General features: G+C 50.1%; 1 pseudogene; it reads left to right on the top strand.

Moving 5' to 3' along the window:
• The first annotated feature begins 3,302 nt into the window (after positions 1–3,302).
• Positions 3,303–5,788, top strand: LOC125515905 (annotated as a pseudogene).
• The last annotated feature ends 6,357 nt before the right edge of the window (positions 5,789–12,145 follow it).

Consider the following 12,145-nt stretch of genomic DNA (forward strand, 5'->3'; position numbering starts at 1 on the left):
ACGGTATTATGTTGCTTGACCAGCGCTCCTAACACATGTGGGTGTACGGGAACCACTTGACCAATCGCTTAGGAAAGAACTCTTCCAGCAAGGCCCAACATTGGTTTTAAAATTTGGCAACATAATAATAATAATAATAAATTGACGCATAGGGAGTTAGCGCTACCCGAGGATTCTTAACTGCACATAATATAGGTGGGCCAGTGCTGATGGTGTTGGTCCAAAATAGAGTCGTGTGCGGCTTCCCCTGGGGCAACTCCGGTCTCAGTTGTTGTACGTTGGGCTCATCCGGTCATGCCCTGAGAATGAGATGTGCGGCTTCTATCGGGATTTGTCGGCACATCGGGCGGTCTTGTTGGTTTAGTTTTTCCTTTGATGAGAGGCAGGTCCACCAGAATTCCTTATCGTAAGCATCGTGTTCTTCATGGTAATTTATAATGGACCACTTGGAGCGCCCCTGCAGGATTAAATCTTTTCAGAAGCCATGCCCACGGCTATGTGGCGATTTGGAAATTTATAATATCCGGTTATAGAGAACTTGACACTAAACCCGAAATAAAATACATCAACCGTGTGCGTAACCATGACTGTCTCTTTCCGAGTGAGTTCGAGAAGAGAACATGGTGGGGTTATGTTTGACTCGTAAGTAGTTCAAGATTACTTATTGATCATTACTAGTTTGCGACAGTTATGCGTAGTTACTCTTCTTACTCTTGAACTTGTATATTAGCCACCATGCAATTCTTAGTGCTTGCTACAACCTCATCACTTATCCATTCCACACCCATTAAGCTTTGCTAGTCTTGATACCCATGGTAATGGTATTGCTAAGTCATCGTGGCTCACAGATTACCACAACAATAGATGCATGTATAGGTAATGCGATGATCTGACGTGAGAGCGATGCTTGCTTGTTTTGAAGTTCTTCTGCTTCTTCTTGTTCGATCAAGGGATATGTTTCTGGTCGGCAGCCTAGGCTAGCAGGGTGGATGTCGTTTGTGTTTTTTGTTTGTTTTCATCCGTAGTCAGATATTTCTCTTCTGTATGATGTTTGATGTATTCATGTGGCAATTGTATGCCTTTGTATGTATCCCCAACTATTATGTACATGGTTCGATATAATGATATCCACCTTGCAAAGTGTCTTCAATATGCGGCTCTATTCTTGATGGGACCTTCGAGTTCCTCTCGGATAGGATCGCATATTGGGTGTGACAAGTTGGTATCAGAGCTAGGTAAGATCCACAGAAGGGTCATCGAAAGGGTTTCGATGAATATCGGGTAATACCGGGTATTACTGATTAATTACATATAGGTGGTAAATGTTTTCGGAGATGTTAAATTATATATATAATGCTCTATAAATGTTTAGAATGAATATATATTTAATTTAATATCAATGGGCCTAAAAGGCCCAGAGGTGGCGAAGGAATTGGGCCACTAGGGCCCAAAAGAGAGACGACCCCCCCCTTTCCCACTATGGGAGGCCGAATCCTACTAGGGTGGGAGTCCAACTCCCCCCATAGGCCGACGCTTCAAGGGGAACTCCTTCCCCCTTGGTGGATGCCCCCTCCTCTCCGCTAAGTTGGTCTTAGTTGACTAATTAGAGATCGCCTAGCCACCTCTAATCCTCATAATTAGAAGCCCCGTGTTGTTCTAATCTCCTCCCTCTAATTCTTCAACAACGATTAGCTCTGGACGGTGAATCGCTGCCGGATCGAGAAAACCATACGCTTGCTACCAAGTAGTGAGGTCGTGCTTTCGGTCTTTCGTTTGAGGTATCGTTCGTGCGCGGTGTCGGTGTCAAAATCGGCGGATCTCGGGTAGGGGGTTCCGAGCTGTGAATATTGGATCCCGAGCTGTGAATCTTGGATCAATGGAGAGCAAGGGATGAAGAACACGATGTTTACCCAGGTTCGGGCCCTCTCGAAGAGGTTAAACCCAACGTCCTGCTTGGTTATATTGAAGTGTATAGGATGATTACAGAGTCGATCTACCACGAGATCAGATGAACTAAACCCTAGGTGAGTAGGATGATGGTTGTTGTTCTAGCCTCTATGAACTAAACCCTCTGGGTTATATAGGCACCTGGGGTACTGGGGTTACACATGGTCGGTTACAAGGATGGAATAATCACGCCGATTCTTATTATCTTGACTTGGAGGACACACCAAGGCATCAAAGATCTCCTCTCCGGATACGGAATCGCCTCATAGTTCAGTCTTCTAGCAGTTGCAGTGCTGCCCACCTGTCTGACCCATAAGAGATAGGCCGGTAGCCCGAGGACCCCCTAGTCTAGGACTCCCTTAGTAGCCCACGAACTAGCCTCCAACGTTGGTGTTTCATAGCTTCCCGAGTTCTTGGTGCACCTGAAGTCTCCGGCTTGCGGGGCGAGTTCCTCTTCCCTTCTATGTTTGGAATAGTTCCCCTTAGCCAAGTCTCCAAGAGTTTCTTAGCTAAGTTCGACCGTGTGTTAATCGGTTAATATTCGGAATCCAAACTGTAGCTATTGCTTAGCCCTACCGCCGCCCCATCGCCATCAGCTTGTTGAATCAGGTCGTCGCGTCGTGGCTGGCCGATCTGCCACCTTCGAGGCTCAAGCGCGGCCGCGAGTCGAATGACATGACGGAGAAGAAGCACGAATCAAGCGCCACCGAACAGAAGCTCACATGCTCCCGCTGTAGGTCGGGTCGCACTCCTGCTGCACCTCGCCGGGGCTGGCGGGGATGGCCGAACCGGCCGGCGGCGGAGAGGAATGGGTAGGGGAGGTCGAGAGGAAGCCAAACCGGTTAGCGGCAGCACAAGGTGACGCCTAAGCTGCCCGTAATCGACCGACGGCGGCGGCGGAAAGGGGATCGGGCAGGAGGCGGACCGGCGAGGCAGGCGGTGGGGGACGGGAGGGGGGGGGGCGAAGACGCGGAGGGCCTGGCGGCCGTCTGGCGGGGGCGGTGCCGTCGATTTGGTGCGGATTTGGCCGGCGGCGGAGTCGGGCAGGTGGCGACTGATCGCGCGGAAGGGAAAGGAATGGCGGTTGGCGGTTGGCGCGTGACCGGCGTCTTTATACATCTCCTGTAGGTGGAGATGCAACTTTGCACTGCGAGGTGTTGTAGTTTACATCTTCAAGAGATGGAGATGTTTTTTTTTTTTGCATCTACATCATCCATCTATTGAAGCAACGTTTTTAGGCCTCAGAGATGCAAAATATAGTTATTTTGCATATACATCTTATTGAAGATGCTCTAACTAGTTATAAAACCTGAGCCCATATGCACCAAGATTCACAGGTCTCTTTAGACGCAAGATCAACAAAACGCGTCGTGTGCCTAGCGAATACATACTCGGCCGGCCATGGGAAGCTGCGGAAGCAACGGGCACGGTACAGCTGTGGTGGTGGTGCGGCGGCCGCACGCCGAAGGCCCAGCGTCTATGCTCGGCATCGGCTCGCCGGCGTGCTAATGCCCCAGGACGTCTTCTCCGACACCCTCTTCCGCGTCACCAACAGCGACCACCTCACTGAGCTCAAACACAAGCTAACCAGAATTTGTACAACGGTTTTTCCTGATTACAGTCCCATGCATACTAGTTTTCTTCCTAGTAGTACTCAATGCTATTCCTGGTTCCAGGCGGGAACACGGGCATCGACAAGCGACACTTCCAGCTGACGGAGGAGACGCTGGCGGCTCATCCGGAGCTGCTCGACCCGGAGCTGCCGTCGCTGGACACGCGGGTCCACATGACCGTCGACGCCGTGCCCAAGCTCGCGCAGCGTGCCGCGGCTAAGGCCATCGCCGAGTGGGGCCGTCCGGCCGCCGACATCACCCACCTCGTCTTCACCACCTACTCCGCCTGCGGCGCCCCGAGCGCCGACCTCCGCCTGGCCACGCTGCTCGGCCTCAGGCCCACCGTCAGCCGCACCATGCTCAGCCTCCACGGCTGCTACGGCGGCGGCAGGGCGCTCGGCCTCGCCAAGGAGCTCGCCGAGAACAACCGCGGGGCGCGCGTCCTCGTGGCCTGCTCTGAGACCACGCTGGTCTGCTTCGGCGCGCCCGACGGCGGCAACCTCGTCGGCCACGCCATCTTCGGGGACGGCGCCGGCGCGGTCATCGTCGGGGCCGGCCCGTTCCTCGACGACGAGCGGCGCCCCATCTTCGAGATGGTGCGCGCCACGCAGACCACGGTGCCCAGGACGGAGCACACGCTAGGCATGCAGGTCTCCGGCGGCGGCATGGCTTCCACCTCTCCATCCAGGTGCCCGCCACGCAGGGCCGGCCCATAGGCCGGGGCAACGGGGCGACCGCCCTGGGCCCCTGGGAGGTAGGGCCCCGGCCCAGGTAGGAGTACAGTATACGTATTAGGTTCAGAAAAATAAGAGGGAAAAAAAGAAGGCCCAAGCTCACCACGTAGCTAGCAACACTCCATCGATCTCCTTTGTCTCAAAAAATAAACAAATCCATCGATCTCCTCCAGTCTCCTCGCCTCCTCCCCAAATTCTTAAATCCCAAAGAACAGTGCCGCCGCTCCCGTGCACTTCCAAATTCGAGGTGCTGTTCCGTGCATCTATTAATGGAGACCGATGGTGCTATTCCCTTCCCCAATCATCTCTCATTGCATCCTCAATGATCCCCATCAATAGACGTTTGAGGCATCACCGCATCAGAGATGGTACATCTCCCTCCTTTGCCTAATCAAGTAGTCTTTTCATTCGCTATTAAACAGCTCGCCTCTCCATCTCCGATTGCTCCATCTGACAGCTGCAATTCTTCTTTTCCTAGTTTCTACTCTTCTCTTGGCCTGTTCTTCAAAGCTTCATTGGATCCAGGGATGAGAAGGGGGGATGGGGAATGACTCTTGCAGCCTTGCAGATCTTGGAAGCTACATCAACAATTTGACATCAATCCATATGCCCATATTTAGGTGCTTTTGTTCCCTGTATTGACAGTTTTTCTGCAATTGTTTGGTGATGTGTGTTCTCAAAACTGTTTATCCCTGAGAAAAGAAAGTGAAAAAAAACACAAACGGTTCAAGTTGCTATCCGTTTTGACAAGGTTTTCATTCTTAGAAGAGCGAGATGATGGTCTCTTTGTGCCACTTAAAAGAGCGATCTTTTGTAAAACTATATTGTTTCCATACTATTATGACGTAATTCTCTGGACAATCAATCTATACTATGTATTGAATTGCTTTCAAAACACTTTTTTTTGCGTCAAGCTTTCGAAATATAATATGTATAAATTTTTATTTGTTCACAAGGGCCCCATTTTGCCGTCTCGCCCCAGGGCCCCGAATATGTATGGACCGGCCCTGGCCACGCTCATCGGGCAGAACGTCCAGGGCTGCATCATCCATGCATTCGCATTCCGCGGAGGAGACGACGACGCCGATGATGGCGCTCATCTTCCATCTCCATGCTCTGGGAACGGAAAATGGAATGACCTCTTCTGGGCGGTGCACCCAGGTGGCCGTCAGATCCTGGACAACATAGACAAGGTGCTCCAGCTGGAGCCGGAGAAGCTGGCGGCCAGCCGGCACGTGCTCCGTGAGTACGGCAACATGAGCAGCGCCACCATCGTCTTCGTGCTCGACGAGCTGCGCCAGCGCCGGAGCCTGCTGCCGGAGTGGGGCGCCATGATGGCCTTTGGTCCGGGAATCACTATCGAGACCATGGTGCTCCGCTGTCCACGCTAGCTCATCGATGCCGTCCATCCATCTATCCTTCTCAAGCCTCCATCTATCGTCCAAGTACTTTTTGCGTGTGCGCGTGTGTCACGCAAAATGCATTATACGATGTACTCCTATTGTGATACTGTACGATGATTTGAAATAAAGTTCTTAATAACTGGGGTAATAAAATGAAGACCAATATATCGGAATTGTGTTGAATAATGAATATTTGTGTACAAGATCTCAATTATTAAAGGGGAGTTGGTAGTCCACGGTTTATTTTTGTCTCACCTCCCACCACTGATTTTTTTTCTTAATGAACCCCACCTTCCCCTGGTTTTTTCTTTTTTTTCCTTCTAGTATAATCTAGCTCAATCTAATAGAAGAAAAAACTCTAGGTGCCACGCCAAGCACTCTTCCCGTTCTAGGGTTTCCACGCGCCACCGCCTCACCTCCTTCCCCGGCCACCTCCCATACACACCCGGGATCCCACCAAAGAACTAGTGGCAGTAGGAGCAGAGAACGATCCGGTGGAGAGGTCGCCGGAAGCACCTCGCTAAGGCAAGTCCCCATGGCGACTAGGCCGCACCACAACTGGTGAACAGAGGTGTGCCGCCCGTAGTGTTTTTTAACCAGCACGTAGTTTTCTCACTCGTCTTTTTTTCCACTTTAGTGTTTTTTAACTCATTAACCATTTTTTAAAAGCCTTCAACATTTACGGAAACTCTTGATTTTTTTTTAAATTCATGGACAAATTCAGTTCTTCTCATTATTGCATTCTATCCACATATAAATTAGAAATATGCAATTGAAAGTTCGAATTGGAGTATATATATATATATATATATATGTATATATATATATGTATGTATGTATGTATATATATAGAGAGAGAGAGAGATTTTTTACGGTGCATCATACTACCTGATATAGTGGGTAGTATTAAGTTGATCCAAGGGCTAATATGAGTCGGCTCAGACTTTTGTTCAATGACAAATTGGTAATTCCTATTAGGGGATTAATTAAAATAATCGTAGCTAACGCAGGCCTCCATCCTCCACGCCGCGCGCCATCCTGGGTACTCCGCCTTCCCTACGCAGCCTGTACGTACGCCTCCGGCAGCCTGCCGCCGGCCGCCGCTCGCCCTCACCTCTTGTCGCACACAAGGACAAGCACCCTGCACCCATGTCCTGTCTCGTCGCTGCTGGCATACTGCCGAAACTGCCACCATGCCATGAAATTGTTGCTGAAGGATCATACCAGGGTTGCTATGTTTCTTTTCCCTGCATCAGTACAGCAAGCTTGATCACAGATTCTCTGAACTTTCTTTGAAGACAGTAGTCTGCTGAGTTCTATGCGAGATCTGCTCCGTTTGTTTTATAGATCAGCGTCAATCTTCATTATTCTAAGTCGATGATAGCAAACTGGGTATTATTTTCCATACGGTTTGAAGTAGGACTGTCGAGGTGGCTTCGCCACTCAGGGAGGTAGAGCTTGGCCGCCGGCGAACCCTCTCCTCCCGACACGTGCCACCACTGCGTTCAACCTATCCGCGGTGCCCCCTCCCGGCACCATCCGCCAGCAACGCGATGCGTGCGCCGTGATTCGGCAGAGCGCGGCTGCGCGTGGTTGGAGGTTGCACGTCCTTGTGTGCGATAGCCATGGGGGGCAGTGTTGATTAGGACTGTTGATGCTCAGGTGTGGGCAGAGGTTCGCTAGTACAGGAAGGTGCCACTGTGCAGGGCGGGCTGATATTCGCCGGCGGCGGTAGGCACTGACGATGGCGACAGTGCGGGATGGATAGGGGAAATGACAGGAAACGAATGGTGACTGGTTACCTGAAATGCCAACCCTGCCTTTCATCTTTATTTTTTTAAGGGATTCATAACCGTGAAATACCCAAAATGCCCCCTACGCCTCAATATACTACCTGAAATCCGCTGTAGTATTGCAGCATCCGAACCGTTGAACCACACAAATAAACGGTCCTAATTTACTTGATGCACTGTAAAAGGTCTCTATATATATGCGTGGAAATATATAGTTCTTTGTACTTGAGTAGTGAGATGTGTAGTTTTGTAACATCGTGGTGTCAAAGTTTTCATCATTCATCGGAAAGAACGTCCAGGGCTGCCTCATCAACTCATTCGCTTTCCGTAGTAGCAGCGACACCACCGATGGTGGTGGCGGCGACGACGATGATGGTGGTGCTCATCTTCCATCTCCATGCTCTGGGAACGGAAAGTGGAACGACCTCTTCTGGGCGGTGCACCCAGGCGGCCGTCAGATCCTGGACAACATAGACAAGGTGCTCAAGCTGGAGCCGGAGAAGCTGGCGGCCAGCCGGCACGTGCTCCGCGAGTACGGCAACATGAGCGGCGCCACCATCGTCTTCGTGCTCCAGCGCCGGAGCCTGCTGCCGGAGTGGGGCGCCATGATGGCCTTCGGTCCGGGAATCACTATCGAGACCATGGTGCTCCGCTGTCCACGCTAGCTGAAATCCGCTGTAGTATTGCATCATCCGCCAAAAGGCTGGTGAGTAGGAAGGAAGGTCTTGAGCCAGTCCAACTTTCGGTGACCAGCAATGTGCTTGCATGTTTAGCACAAAGGTGGGCCGGTACATTGGCTGCCCTGTTTACATGTTGAACAACAAAAGAAGAAAAAGATGAAGCTAGCTCTCCAATTTCTACAAGTAAAGGAGCCACAACAGAAAGGCTGTTATGACGAGTGTTCCAGAGATTAACTATCTCCAGGTAATCTGTTTCCATGATCACATGTGAGAAGCCACGTAAGTTAGCAAAGATGACTCCATCACGCAAAGCCATGGTCTCTCCAATGAACGGATCCGATAACCCTATATAGGGTTTACTCCAAGCTCCCAACAAGGCCTTGCTGGAACGAGCAACACCTCCCGCTCCCACCTTATTGAAGTCCAAATTCACAGCCGCATCTGTATTGATCTTGATAACCCCCTCTTCAGGAGGTGTCCACCCAAAACCTGGCATCACCGAAGCATGTGGAAGAGGAATATCGAGTAACGCCAAGTCCTCCCGTATCCTCTTGACTGATGAAAAGGGATCAAGTTGATCATCATCATGAGTAAATCTATTTCTAGAGTGCCAAATAGCCCACATTACTGAGATCATCTGAGACCTTTCCAAAGCAGAAAACCGCCCATCACATATAATATCACGGGCCATGTATCCGGGTGTAGGCGCGGCCTGCGGAGATCGAACAAAGCGAAGGCCTGCTCCCAGAACAACTTGGCATGAGAGCAATGCACTAGAGCGTGCATTGAATCTTCATCCATTGCATGACAAACATTGCATCGACTGATGAGTTTGATATGACGGTACCTCAAGGTGGATTCATCAGGGAGGATGCCACGGACGACCCTCCACCAGAACACACGCACCTTCGGCAACACCTTGAGCTTCCATAGCGACTTCCACATCTGTTCTTCAGTCTGTGAGGATCCGGTAACCGTCCCTTCCTCGAGAGCTAGGCGCTCCTTTTGAGTCACAAGAGCACGGTACGCCGACTTGACAGAATAGATGCCGCTTCTTTCATGGGCCCAAGCAAGAAAATCATCGCCGCCACCTGTGCGTAGTGGGATATTCAGTATCGCATCCGCGTCGGGTGTAGCAAACACGTCACGAATTAGTTCCCGACGCCATGACCAGTTGTCTGTATCAATTAGCTGGACCACAGTTCCCAGCGTCGTCCCTCCTGGTACAATCATAGGAGACAAAGTATGTAAACCTGGGATCCACTTATCATGCCAAATGGAGATAGTAGTCCCATCGCCAACCCTCTTAATGAGACCAACATCAAGCGCCTTCCTGCCTGCGACAATTGCGCGCCAAATAGCAGAGGCCGTCTTTGGCACCGTGGCCTCCAAGAATTCCCCATCGGGAAAGTATCGGCCCTTTATAACCCTGGCGCATAGTGAATCCGGATTTGTAATGAATCTCCACCCGTGTTTCCCGAGCAGTGCCAAGTTAAACAATTTCAGATCCCGGAAGCCCATACCCCCTTGGGCTTTTGGAGATGCAAGTTTATCCCAGGCCAACCAATGCATCGCACGTCGATCAAGGGATCCACTCCACCAAAATTTAGCCATGCTAGATGTCAAACTTTTGCATACCTTTTTAGAAAGAAGGAAGCAACTCATACTGAACATTGGAATAGCTTGTATTACTGACTTGATCAATGATTCTCTACCGGCGCAAGCAAGAAGGCGCTCTGCCCATCCATTCATTTTGCTCCGTGAACGCTCCCCAATGTGATCAAAAGTACCACTGGAAATCCTCCCAACTGCTGTTGGTAACCCAAGGTAGCGGTCGCTGAATGCCTCGACTTGTATGCCTAGTAGCAGCTTCAGATCATGCCGCCTGTCCACTGGTGTGTTTGGCGAAAAGAAGACTGCGCTTTTATCGCGGTTTACCGACTGGCCTGAACTTGCAGCATAAATAACCAAGATTTCATTTACTCGGATCACACTCTCCTCCGTTGCACTGATGAAGATGAGGCTGTCATCAGCAAAAAGCAGGTGGCTCACCCATGGTGCCCGCACTGACACTCGTATGCCTCTGTCAATACATGGATAGCCATAAGAATTCAACAGAGAAGTAAGCCCTTCTGCGCATAATAAAAAGAGAAAGGGAGATACTGGATCGCCTTGTCTCAAACCACAAGAAGGAACAAAATATGGCAGAAGTTCTCCATTAACTCTGATAGTGAACCGAACCGAAGTAACACACTTCATTATGAGAGAGACAAAACTCCTGCTAAACCCAAGCTTAGTCATGATTGCCTCTAGATAATGCCACTCGACTCTGTCGTCGTAGGCCTTCATCATGTCTAATTTGACAGCACACGCATAGTTTTTCCCCTTTTTCCTCCGTCTCATTGTGTGGACGCTCTCAAAAGCAACCACCACATTATCAGTGATCAATCTTCCGGGGACAAACGCGCTTTGTTCTTCGCCAACCACTATATCCATAAGCTCTTTTAATCGATTAGTAATCATCTTTGCCCCAATCTTGTAGGGCACCGGACATAATGATATTGGTCAGAATTGAGTTATACTCTGGGGGTTGCGTACCTTGGGTATAAGAGTGATCGATGTATCGTTAAACCCCAAAGGAAGCCCACCACCATTAAGAAAACCCAAGATAGCTGGAACTAGATCATGTTGAATGATATTCCAGTGTCGTTGAAAGAAGCCCGCCGTAAACCCATCCACTCCCGGGGCCTTCGATGAGGACATTTGAAATAGGGCTATACGGACCTCCTCCGGTTCATAGGGTTTATCAAGCATCATGTTCATGTCACCTGTTACACGCTCAGGGACAAACTGGAGCAGCTCGTTCATATCATTATGTCCTTGTGAGGAGTACAAGTTCTGATAAAACGACTGCACTTCCACCATATCTTCCTGCTCGGACGCACACACTGATCCATCGGCCCGTTGAAGATTGGAGATTCTATTAATACGTTTTCGCTGCGCCGCTTGAGCATGGTAATAAGCAGTATTGCCGTCACCCTTCCGGAGCCACGGCACACGCGAGCGCTGCTTCATCCATATTTCCTCTTGCCTCAAAGCCTCACGGAGCTGCAACACCGTGGCCTTTTCTTCATCGTTGGGTCCTCTCCCAATAGACTGTTTCCTCAAATTTTCAAGTCTAGATTGTAATTTCTTCACTTTTTTGGCTAGACACCCAAACGCCCGGGCACCCCACTCTCCAAGCTCGCTTTGGAGTTTCTATAAGGTGTCCTGGATTCCTGCAAGCCCCTGGCCGACATGATTCCTCCTCCATGCTTCAGCGATGAAGTTATCATAGTCAACGTGGGACTGCCACACATCTTCATAACGAAACTGCCTCGGGCCCTGGCGTGCTTGCACTGGTTGTGTCTCTACCAACACAAAGCAATGATCTGATTCCAGTGCACTGATATGGCGGACACGCACAGGGTCAAAACGTTGTAGGAACTCCTCGTTCGCTACTCCACGATCAAGACGGGCTTTCACATTCATCTCCCCCCCCCCCCCCCCCCCCCCCCCCCCTTGCTTGTTATCCCATGTGTATGGTACCCCTGAGAATCCAAGATCCTGCAAGGAACAATCTTCCAATGCTTCCCGAAAGGCTAGCATTTGCACTTCCGGTCGCGCAGCCTTGCTGAAGTATTCTGTACCAAATAGTGTCTCATTGAAGTCACCTAAGCATAACCATGCCTGGTGCGGTATATCATTCAGCATCCTCAAACAATGCCAACTATGGTGCCTGTCTTCTCTCCTTGGTGCACCATAGAAGCCCGTGAACCTCCATTTTGCGTGTGCGCGTGTGTCACGCAAAATGTATTATACGATGTACTATTGTGATACTGTATGATGATTCGAAATAAAGTTCTTAATAACTGGGGTAATAAAATGATAGGGACGAACTAGGCTCTTGATTACTTGGCAACAATTCTCATAGGA

Source organism: Triticum urartu, chromosome 6 (assembly GCF_003073215.2).
Source record: "Triticum urartu cultivar G1812 chromosome 6, Tu2.1, whole genome shotgun sequence".
Taxonomy (NCBI): domain Eukaryota; kingdom Viridiplantae; phylum Streptophyta; class Magnoliopsida; order Poales; family Poaceae; genus Triticum; species Triticum urartu.